Here is an 11,848-nt window from a genome sequence, read left to right on the forward strand (position 1 = left end):
TTTCTTTGCTATGGAGCTGGTGTTGAGGGACCAGGTGAGATTTTCCATCAGGTGAACACCAAGAAATTCGGTGCTCTTTACGATCTCTACCGAGGAGCCGTTGATGTTCAGCGGGGAGTGGTCGCTCTATGCCCTCCTGAAGTCAACAACCATCTCTTTTGCTTTGTTCACATTCAGAGTCAGGTTGTTGGCTCTGCACCAGTCCGTTAGCCTCTGCACCTCCTCTCTGCCAGCGGAATCGTCGTTCTTGCTGATGAGACACACCACGGTCGTGTCATCTGTGAACTTGATGTTGTGGTTCGTGCTGTGTGTTGCAGCACAGTCGTGGGTCAGCAGAGTGAACAGCAGTGGACTGAGCACACGGCCCTGGGGAGCCCCCGTGCTCAGTGTGATGTGGTTGGAGATGCTGCTCCCGATCTGGGAGGGAGGCATCACCTGAACAGTCAGGTGATGTTGTCTTGTAATTGGTGATGTCATGGATGCCCTTCCTCATGCCACCGCTGTCCTGGAAGTAACTGTGGATTCGCTGGGCATTTGCACGCTTTGCCCCTCTGATGGCTCCGGACAGTTTGGCCTTTGCTGTTGTTAAAGCTGCCTTGTCGCCTGCTCTGAAGGCGGAGTCGGGGGTCCTCAGCAGCGCACTCACCTCCGCGGTCATCCATGGCTTATGTTTGGCACGTATAGTAATGGTCTTGGACAGAGTGACATCATCAATGCACTTGCTGATGTAGCTGGTCACTGATGCTGTGTACTCCTCTAAGTTGGTAGAGTCGCCATCGGTTGCAGCCTCCCTGAATATGTGCCAGTCAGTGTGCTCAAAGCAGTTTTAAAGAGCAGAGATGGCTCCTGCTGGCCAGGTTTTTACCTGTTTCTGAACTTGTCTGGAGCGCCTGACGAGCGGTCTGTCTGCTGGGATTAGCATAACAGAGATGTGGTCTCAGTATCCGAGGTGGGGACTGGACTCTGCCCGGTACATGTCGGGAATGTTTGTATAAACCAGGTCCAATGCGTTCTCCCCCCTTGTTGCGAAGTCCACTAACTGATGGAATTTGGGGAGCACTGACTTAAGGTTCGCGTGGTTAGAATCACCGGCGACAATAAACAGTCCGTCAGGGTGTGCTTTCTGTAGTTCGCTAATAGCCCCATACAGTTCACAGAGCGCCGCCTCAGCATTAGCGCTGGGGGGAATGTAGACACCGAATATAAGGACGGAGGTGAATTCCCGTGGCAAATAAAATGGTCTGCATCAAACTGCCATAAACTCCACTAGCGATGAGCAGTGTCTGGAAACCAGCACAGAGTTCTTACACCATTCCGTGTTGATGTAGACACAGACACCGCCACCGCGGACCTTACCGGAGAGAGCTGCAACTCTGTCCGAACGAAACAAAGCTAGCCCGTCTAGCTGGATGGCAGCGTCCGAAATCCCATCAGTGAGCCATTTCTCTCTGAAGACATACGCGCAGCAAACTCTGTATTCCCGCCGAGTATTACGTTGGAGTCGGATGAAGTCCATTTGATTCTCCAGGGATCGGACATTGGAGAGCAAAATGGACGAGAGAGCCGGCCGGCTAGGGTTTGCCTTTAGCCTGGCACGGACCCCTGCCCGTTTGCTTCGCTTCTGCTTCCTCGCACATCGCTTTCTACGTCTCCATCTCCATCTCCGGCTCCCAACATCAGGCAAGTCCGAGGATTATAGGCCCGTTCACCTCAGCAAGCCGACGTCGCGTACTTCAGCCAGCAGATCTTTGGGGAGGTTTGTTTTTGGACGATCTCTGTATTGTAGTAGTGTCTGACGATGGTAGATTGCCGCTCTGTTATCCATGTGCCCTAATCGAAAATTGTGTATCAAACTTAAAATAGAAAATTAAATTAAAGTAACACCAGGTCTGAAAGGCCGCTGCTGCAGTGCCGCTCCGCCTCTTCGGATAACCCGTCAAAATCTGTTACTGCTTCTCATAAATCCTGTGTCTAAGAATAATCTCCAATAATTTGCCCGTCACTGAAGTAGGACTCACCGCTTCCCGCAGTCACAAGAGGACTAATCTATCCTAAAGTTTTTTTTTCAAAAGTTCCAGTACGTTTTCTCTCTTAACTTCGATATGCTGTCGCACTTCGGCCTGATAAACGCTCTCCTCGCAAATGTCTCTCTCACTGGAGAACACTGAACTGAAGACTTCATTCAGGACCTGCCCTTCTTCCCCCGAGTTCAGGGGCTTGTTTCACCTTATGCCCCCGAACGCTCCTCCACTCACTCTAGCCATCCTTTTCTTCACATACATCTAGAATGGATTGGTGCTTTCCTTAAAGTTACTGAAGACCTTCTGTAGTCGTTTCTAATGATCCTAAATCCGTTCTTCAGTTTGTCCCGGCTTCTTTGTAAATCTACAGTCATGTCTGATACTTGCTTTCTAATCCTGAGGTCAGCTTCCGAAAGCTACTTCCTTCCGCTTGACCAGATGTTTCACATCTCTTTTCTCCCTTCACCATACCATCCTTTCCCTGTCTGAATGGGGCAAACCTATCCAGAACCCCGTGTAAGTGCAGCCTTAAATACCTTCACATTTCTGTTCGGCATTTCGCAGGACATATCCGTTCCCGATTTATGCTTCGATGTTCCAGCCTAATATCATCATAATTCCACTTACACAGTTATGTACTTCTGGAACTGACACAGGGCTGTGGGACGGGAGCGCGTAGTGTGATTAATGTTCGACCCTGACACGGGGCAGTGGGCAGAGAGTGGGGCAATGGGATGGGTATGGGGAATGACTCGAGCTTGTGGGGACACAGCGGGGCATTGAGATTACTTGGTGACTGACACGGGTCTGTGTGATTAGTGTATGTAACCCCTTTACGAAAGGAGGGTGCTGGACCTCTTATAATTTGCCTATCGATACAACCGATCGACAGACGGCGCAATGGCCACTGCTGTACACACATCTGGAGAAGAAGGATGCTTATGCGAGAATGCTATTCTTGGATTACATTTCAGTATCCAACACCATAGTTACCCCGACAGGAAGCTCAGAGATCTCGTCATTGACCCTGCCCCTCAGATCGCCAGCAGGTTGTAAGAGTGGGCTCCTTCATCTCCACCCCTCTGACTTTCTTCACAGAAGCCCCTCAGGGCCATGTATTGAGTCCCCTCCCTTACTCCCTGTATACCCATTACCGTATCGGCACCCACAGCTCCAATCTGTTAATTAAATTTGCCGACGATACTGCATTGATTGGCCTAATATCAAAAAATAACGAAGTGACCTACAGGGAAGAAGCTATCTCTCTGACACAGTGACGTCAAGTAAACAACCTCTCCCTGAATGTCGCAAAAGCGAAGGTGATGGTTGTGGATTTCAGGAGGATTTTAGAACCCTTATTGACATGAATGGATCTGCGGTTGAGAGGGTAACAGCTTTAACTTCCTGGCAACCACATCACCGAGGACCTCACGTGGCCTGTGCAGTCTAGCTCCGAAGTGAAAAAGGCACAACAGCGCCTGTTTCATCTCAGACGGTTGAGGAAAATTGGTATGGCCCCGAAATCCTAAGAATTTTCTGCAGGGGCACAATTGAGAGCATTATGACTGGCGGCATCATTGCCTGGAATGGGAACTGTACCTCCCTTAATCACAGCTCTACAGTGAGTTGTGCGGACAGGCCAGCGCATCCGTAGATGTGAACTTACCATGATTCAGGACATTTACAAGGACAGGTGTGTAAAAAGGTTCATTGGGGACCCTGGTCAGCACCACCACAATCTATTCCAGCTGCTACCATCCGGGAAGCGGTACCGCAGCATAAAACCCAGGACCAACAGGCTCCGGGACAGCTTTTTCCACCAGGACATCAGGCTGATTAACTCACGCTGATTTGTTTGTACTCGATACTACATTGACTCTCCTATTTACTATAAATTATTATAAATTACTTTGATTGCACATTTAGATAGAGACGTGACGTGAAGATTTTTACTCCTCATGTATATAAGAAATCGTTAATTTAAAATCATTTCAGAGTGAAGCACGATGAAGTATTAGTTTTATAATATTTTCTAAAGACTTATTTTTTATTACTGTTCAAATAGTTAAATTGACGTACGGAACTAGAGTAAATTAAAAACATCGAAGAGCTCCCCCTAACACAGTATTTCCGCGTTCTCACCAACCCTTCCTTTGACCACAGGACCATGAAATCCCCGAGCCTAGGAGCACGAAAAAACCCACCAGTGCCGGGTCTACGAGCTTCCACTTATCGGGTCGCCGCTCCCCCATGGATCAGACCCTCGAAGGTGAGGTAAGTCTTCAGCTTTCACCCACGATTCCACAGCCCCTTCGTTCTGAAGACCCTGTCGACTCGAAACGCCTCGCAAGCGAGCAGCAGCACCTCACTGTCCGGGGAGCGAAACCCCACCAGCTACGATTACGGCGGACTGGAAGTGGGAAAGAGTCCCGCCCCCTCCTGCATTTAGCAGACTCTGGAGTGGCAATGCACTGTTCAACTGTGCAGCGACAACTGCACAAATATGACCTTCATGGAAGAGTCATCGGAAGAAAACCTTTCCTGCGTCATCACCACAAAATTCAGAGTCGTAAGTTTGCAAAGGAACATCTAAACAAGCCTGAAGCATTCTGGAATCAAGTCCAGTGGACTGATGAAGTTAAAGTAGAGTTTTTGGTCTGAATGAGCAAAGGTATGTTTGGAGAAAAAAAGGGTGCAGAATTACATGAGCACGGGGTGGATCGATCATGCTTTAGGCTTGTGTTGCAGGCAGTGGAACGGGGAAGCATTTCACTGGTGGAGGGAAGAATGAATTCAATTCAATACCAGCAACACCCCGTCTGCAACAAAACTGAAGATGGAAAGAGGATGGCTTCTACAACAGGATAATGATCGCATGCACACCTCAAAAACCACAATGCATTACCTCAAGAGGTGCAAGCTGAAGGTTGTCCCATGGACCTGACAGTCCCCAGACCTAAACATCATCGAACATCTGTGGCGAGACTTCAAAACAGCAACGCGGCCCAAGAATCTCACAGAACTAGAAGTCTTTTGCAAGGAAGAATGGGCGAAATTCCATCAAGCAAGAATGGAAAGGCTATCAGCTGTCTTCAGAAAGCGTCCACAAGCTGTGATACTTGTCAAAGGGGGTGTTAGTAAGTACTGCCAGGCAGGGTAACCAAACTTTTGCTTTGGGCCCTTTTCCTTTCTTTTTGTTATTTTGAAACTGTAAAGGATGAAAAATACTAAAGAAATGTGTTATCTTTAACATTGTGCCTTTTCGAAATCAGGTCATTTTTACTCGCTTATATATTCCCAGTAAAATAAATTTTGAAAAGGGGAGCCAGAACTTTTGCAAGCCGCTGTATAGAGAAGAAACGTGAGTGTGAGGCAAGTGGGGCGAGAGGAGTAAACAGGGGAAAGGAGAAGGTAAGGATGGAGGAAAGAGGCTGAGGGAGAGGGGGTGTGCTGAACGATTAGAGAGGGGTGAGAGAATGGTGAGTGTGAGGAAGAAGGGAGGGACGAAGCAGCAGATTGCGCCGTGGAGAGGCGAGGGAGGAAGATGGTCAGGGAGCTGCTCACATTCAGACACGGTGTTGGGGGAGTTCCATTCCTTCTGTGGTAATATAGGACCGGGTGGGTAACACGAACATATCGAAAATACACAGTAAACGCGAACAAATTTGAGACGATGAAGGCAGAAAGTAAGAGAAACCAGAAATTATCCAACACATTACAGGATCCTGAAACAGTTTAATTCAAGGTGATTACTTACACAGGTACAAGCTGTTGGCAAGCATCATTCACCAAAATCATGCTTTAAATTGCAAAATCATGACAGAGACGATCCATTACTACAAATAGAATCCTGAGGGTGTTTTAGAGTTAGAGTCCGACAATTTTATTATGACCTAGAGATAGAGCAATACACAATACACATCCAGTTATAATATCACAGGATAAAGCAGCAAAAACAATTTACTTAATAGTCAACCAATCACAAATAAGAGATAAATCTGCAGGTATGTGTGTGCAATTCCAAATGCACATGATATACAGAAAACAGTACGCGAAAAGCAATGGAAATATACTGACTTGAAAAAGAAAATTGAAAGACTATGGTCTTGGTTTCAATTTCGTAAACTTTTTGGCTTGAATAAATTTATTTTATCTTGTCGTATAATACCTAATTATTTTTTTCGGCCTTCATCTATGGCTCAAGCTTTTCTTTTATGGAAAACCAAAGGTATAACATGTTTTCGCGTTCTGTTCAAAGAGACCTAGGAGTCCTAGTTCACCAGTCAATGAAGGTGAATGAGCAAGTGCAACAGGCAGTGAAGAGGGCAAATGGAATGTTGGCCTTTGTTACAAGGGGAATTGAATACAAGAGCAAGGATGTCCTTTTGCATTTGTACAGGGCCCTGGTGAGACCACACCTGGAATATTGTGTACAGTTTTGGTCTCCAGGTTTAAGGAAGGACATTCTGGTAATTGAGGAAGTGCAGCGTAGATTCACTAGGTTGATTCCTGGGTTGGCAGGGCTGTCTTACGCAGAGAGATTGGAGAGATTGGGCTTGTACACGCTGGAACTGAGGAGATTGAGAGGGGATCTGATTGAAACGTTTAAGATAATTAAGGATTTGATAGGATTGAGGCAGAAAATATGTTCCAGATGTTGGGAGAGTGCAGCACCAGAGGGCATGGATTGAGAATAAGAGGTCAGTTATTTAAAACAGAGTTGAGGACGAGCTTCTTCTCCCAGAGAGTTGTGCAGGTGTGGAATGCACTACCTCGGAAGACGGTGGAGGCCAATTCTCTGGATGCTTTCAAGAAGGAGCTAGATAGATATCTGATAGATAGGGGAATCAAGGGATATGGGGACAAGGCGTATTGATAGTGAATGATCAGCCATGATCTCAGAATGGCGGTGCAGACTCGAGGGGCCGAATGGTCTACTTCTGCACCTATTGTCTATTGTCTATTGCCTATTGTTTCTGGATGATAACATTATGTCCTTTGAACAGCTATCTAATAAATATAATTTGCCTAAAACCCATTTTTTTAGATATTTGCAAGATAGAATTTTTTTGTATAATGAGTTACAGTCTTTTTCGAAAGAATGTCCATTGGAGATTACAGTAAGAATTTTAGCCCTTAATCCTTATCAAAAGGGTTTAGTAGCCATCATTTATAAGATGATCATGAATTTACATTCAGATGTATCAGAAAAAATTAAGAAGGAATGACAAGAAGAGTTGCAATGTCCTATATCTACTGAGCAATGGGAAAAATTTTATTATTGGTAAATTCATCCTCTATTTGTGCTAAGCATGCCCTAATACAATTTAAGGTTGTACATAGAGCTCATATGTCTAAGGATAAACTGGCTCGATTTTATTCTCATCTTAATTCAAGCTGCGATAGATGTCATTCTGATGTTGCTTCATTGACTCATATGTTCTGGTCTTTACAAAATCATTGGAAAGATATTTTCAGTATTATTTCAAGAGTTTTAAATATCAATTTCCAACCGCATCTTTTTACTGCAATTTTCGGTTTACCAATTACGGAGAATAACCGTTTATCCGCTTCATTTCAACGAATGATTGCATTTGTTACATTAATGGATAGAAGAATATTTTATTGAATTGGAAAGAAATTAATCCTCCAACTGTATTTCAGTGGTTTTCTCAATCTATCTCTTGTTTGAGTTTAGAAAAAATTAGAAGTGTGGTTTTATATCCTTCAGTTAAATTTGAAGAAACTTGGAGACCATTTATTCAACATTTTCATATGAGTTGAATTGTCTTTTCCTAAAACTTACTTATATTATCCTTAATTATTTGGATGGAGGTTCGGAGTTATTGGCACTACTGTATATGTACGTAATATTATTCAATGGCCCATGTTGGTTAGTGTTTTTTTTTTGGTTTTTTTTCTCTTTATTTGGGTTTTTTTCTTTTTTTTCTTTTTGCTTCTTTGTTCATTAATGTTCCGAATTTGGGAGATTATATATTTTTATTATTATATATCTGAATGTCTATTTAAACTATTAATTATGTACTCTCAAACACCTTGTATTCATGTTTCATTTATGTTTGTTTAAAATTAATAAAAATATTTAAAAATAAAATAAGAAAGAAAGACTATGGTATAAGACTATGGTATTTCCCCAATTGTAATATCTACTGGTGGTTTCATCCCAAAGTCACTGCACAACAATAATTATACCTACACTGGTATATTTTTGTGAATCTCCAGAAAGCTACCATAATAAACATTACTAGAATGGTAGGTAAGTTCCCAGCAATTGAAAAATGAGTTTTAACAGTCTTAGCTGTAAAAAAATGAACAATTATTAACTGACATGTGTTTGTACTGGTATGAATGCAGAGGAGATTCAACATGTATTTTGCTAGATGGAAATTTGGAAAACTGCCGAACTCGACAGTTATAGTTAGTGTCTGTTTACAGGCGGATGTTGTCTGCTCATCGCGTGTTGACGGATCCGATGTGGGTGCAAACAGCTAAATCTCATTGCGGTGCTGCCCACTGACTGCGAGCTCGGACCAGTCCCTATCTGACCGTCGGGGTGCTCACTGTGAATTCCGTCCGCTCTCCTTGTGACGGCCATATTTCCAGCAGCTGCTCCGTTTCCTCCCCGTCAGCGAGAAGCACCGGCTTTGTCCGTCACTTGAGCGCTGAGTATTTACACTGCAGGGCGGGATTTATGATTGAACGTGGTTCGCCGATAATGACAGCAGGGTTATGGTCAAAAATCAAAATAAAATGGAGGATCTGTTCTCATGATGTGTCTCCGTCGGGCTGCAAACCAGTTTTATTCTCCCCGCCGCCACATTCTCCAATGACCGCCGGTTTTGCACTGTGGGGAAATGCCCCCTACCACCACAGAGAAGAACTTAAGACAGTTTCATTTATTAATTTGTTGATTAATTGACACGACCGGCTATCTCGCTGCGGTGGAGAATTGATCTCTGAATTTGGACTGAGTTACCCCTTAAATAAACGTGTTTGTGCAACAATTTAACACCAGCACCATGTATCCGGAGTGTTCAACATTTTCCAAGCCTTGGAGGGAGTCCGAGCAGAAACGGACGTAGAGGAGGCAATGGCGGGAGAATGAGAGCACAGTGGGCAGTGGAGTGAAGACACACGGGGAAGAGAGAGAGATGAGTAGAGAAATGACATAAAAACGAAGGAGAGACGGAGGATCAGCGAGAGAAGGGATCGCGAACGAACTAGTGACGTGACGGACAAGAAATGTCAAGGGAGCAGACACTTTGGTTAAAAAGACTTTGGCGGAGGATGGTTGGTTGGAGAGAGACTGGGAGTGGGTGATAGATTTATAGAGTGAGTGAGGGGGCAGAGGAAAGAGACTGGGAGAAAAGAGAGACTAGTGGAAAAGAGTCTTGCAGAGATGGGGAGAGGCACGCGGAGCGAAAGAGAGAAGCGCAGGAAGAAAGAGAGAGACTGGGAGAAAGACGGGAGAGAGGGAGAGATTGAGAAGGAGCGAGTGACAAGTACGGGGCCTGAGACAAGAGGGGGATACGTGTAGAAGGAGAGTGACGAGGAGAAAAACCGGAAGCGTGGCTACCCTTGAAGGAAGAATGATGGGCGATGACAGACTGATAGGGTTGGAGACGTCACAGTTCAGTCTGAGGTGTGCGGACGCTGTGTAGTCCCATATCTTGCCCAGTCCCACAGTGAAACTCTGAGAAGTATCACTTTGTTGAGCGTATTATAAATAAACACAATGTATCCGACGTTTACACTATAGGCGGAACTAATTGCGAAAAACTAGTTAACACCGTCAACAACGTCGGCAGTAGTCATGTTGACTAAAACAGTGGTCAACACCGTCGGCAGGACCTTCCAAATCATCTCGTCTTCTCTGACGACAATCGTAAACTAGACTAATCTTATCTGTTCGCACCGTCCATTTAATTCTATTCTGAGCTTCTCTGAAAAACAAAACACACCTCCCTCTAAACAGTAGCAGCAAGCTGAAAAAGAGTTTCTTTTCTCCGACCCCATCCCCGGAAACTTGAAAGCGCGTTAATCCTTTGCTTGGCTGAAGTAGTGAAATTAACCACAAGATCATCCACATGGCCAGGATAGATTAGTGGCCTAAGTTTTTGTGTTAAGGTCGCAGCTTCCAATGGAGAGGTAGTTTCCAATCCCGGCCATGACAATTCGGCATTCGTCCTCCCTTCAGTTCTTTGTTTTCTTCATTTTACACCCAGTTTTGTTGAAGGAAAGTTTCTGTCATTGAGAAAATATCCATATCCGGTTGCCCTTCACCATCTTCTCCTGTTCCCCTCGGCTGTCAGCAAGATATGAATCGTCCTTTACGCACACTGTCTCATTCCATCTCCATACCAGTTTTTACCCAAACCGCAACATGGAGATGTTATCGGCGATGGCGTGGAATGTGGGAATGTGGATGGTAGATTTTACAGTTTGAATTGGAATCCTCTTGTGAGTACACCGAAAAGAGGTAAATGCAGATAGTAAAGTCGGATGGTGACGTGACATGAGTTCGAAGGTCACGTGACGGAACAATGCTTGTCAGTGAAAGGATAATCAGCAGAATGTTAGACGAACTTGCGAAACACACACAACATGCTGGAGGAACTCAGCGGGCCAGACAGCATCGACGTGTGAAAATTTGTCCTGAATAAATTTCTTATTGTGTGCCGTTTATCAAACGTCTCCGCTGTTCATGGAACAAAATACTTCTGTATACGCGCCTGAATAAATCTAATTATCCACCGTCCACCTGCCGCCGGGACAGGAAATTTCTGAGAAGCATCACCTTATGTGAAAAAACTATGCTTGGAGTTTGCGTTTTGAACTAGTGTCCTTTGATTGGGTCCCTTCCATTGGCAAACGCATTCTGACGTGCAATACATCAGGGTCCGTTATATTCTTATTTTGACTGAATCAAGTAACGAATACTCTTGTAATCTCAAAGGAATACGGGCCCAACATATTTTGACATCAGACTCTCCTCTCAACAACGGAAAGGACAATGGGTTTTCCACCAATTAAATTTAAATGGCTTCGGAGTTCAGTTGTGACGCAATCTGCAAATGCGGGCTCGTTGGTCTAGTGGTATGATTCTCGCTTCGGGTGGAATAGCACATGCGAGAGGTCCCGGGTTCAAATCCCGGACGAGCCCCGTTACTGGAAATTATCAGCGATTTGCTTCACGACTTTTGTATTGACGCTCTGGATAATTGGCAATGTCAAACAGAAACACTGAAGAAGGAATTGGAAATAGTTTTCAAGGCAGGTAAGTTTGAAGTGTCATATTTTGGAATGTCAAACCAGCTGAGGAATGATAGAGCACCGGGGAGTGCAAATCAGCAGGGAGAGAGAGAGGTAAAAGGGCATAGTTTGCTGAAACCCGTCTCATGTGCAGAGAGACTGGGAAAGGTGTTCGGCACGCTGGCCTCAGGAAGTCAGAGTAGGAGTTGGGAGACTGTGTTGCTGTTACACTCTGTTGTGGAAATACGTGTAAAATGGAAACAGCGCAGCAGTCTTTGGAAAACGATGGGTCTGCATGTTGATTAGCGCTGTAGACATTAATGTCAAAGAACGAGAAACTGGCAAGTGAACTTACATAGTTTAACCACTTCCCTTTTTCCGACCAGGACACAGGTGCCTCTAACTTGCATACAATATCGGCTTATACATTTCACAGGATTTCGAGTCGGTGCGGGCAGAAATTAGGTGACAAGCGAAACTGCTCACTCCGGTCACATTGTTGTGCCAAACGCTTGGGATTTCGAGAACTAGAATCTTCGCACCGAACTCATTTT

General features: G+C 44.8%; 1 non-coding gene across 1 annotated transcript; it reads left to right on the plus strand.

The window, feature by feature from the left end:
• Nucleotides 1-11,121: 11,121 nt before the first annotated feature.
• trnap-cgg (transfer RNA proline (anticodon CGG)) lies at nt 11,122-11,205 on the plus strand. The gene is given in 2 exon segments: nt 11,122-11,157; nt 11,170-11,205. It is a non-coding gene; the product is annotated as a tRNA-Pro (tRNA).
• Nucleotides 11,206-11,848: the final 643 nt, after the last annotated feature.

Source organism: Hypanus sabinus, unplaced genomic scaffold (genome assembly GCF_030144855.1).
Source record: "Hypanus sabinus isolate sHypSab1 unplaced genomic scaffold, sHypSab1.hap1 scaffold_301, whole genome shotgun sequence".
Classification (NCBI taxonomy): Eukaryota; Metazoa; Chordata; class Chondrichthyes; order Myliobatiformes; family Dasyatidae; genus Hypanus; species Hypanus sabinus.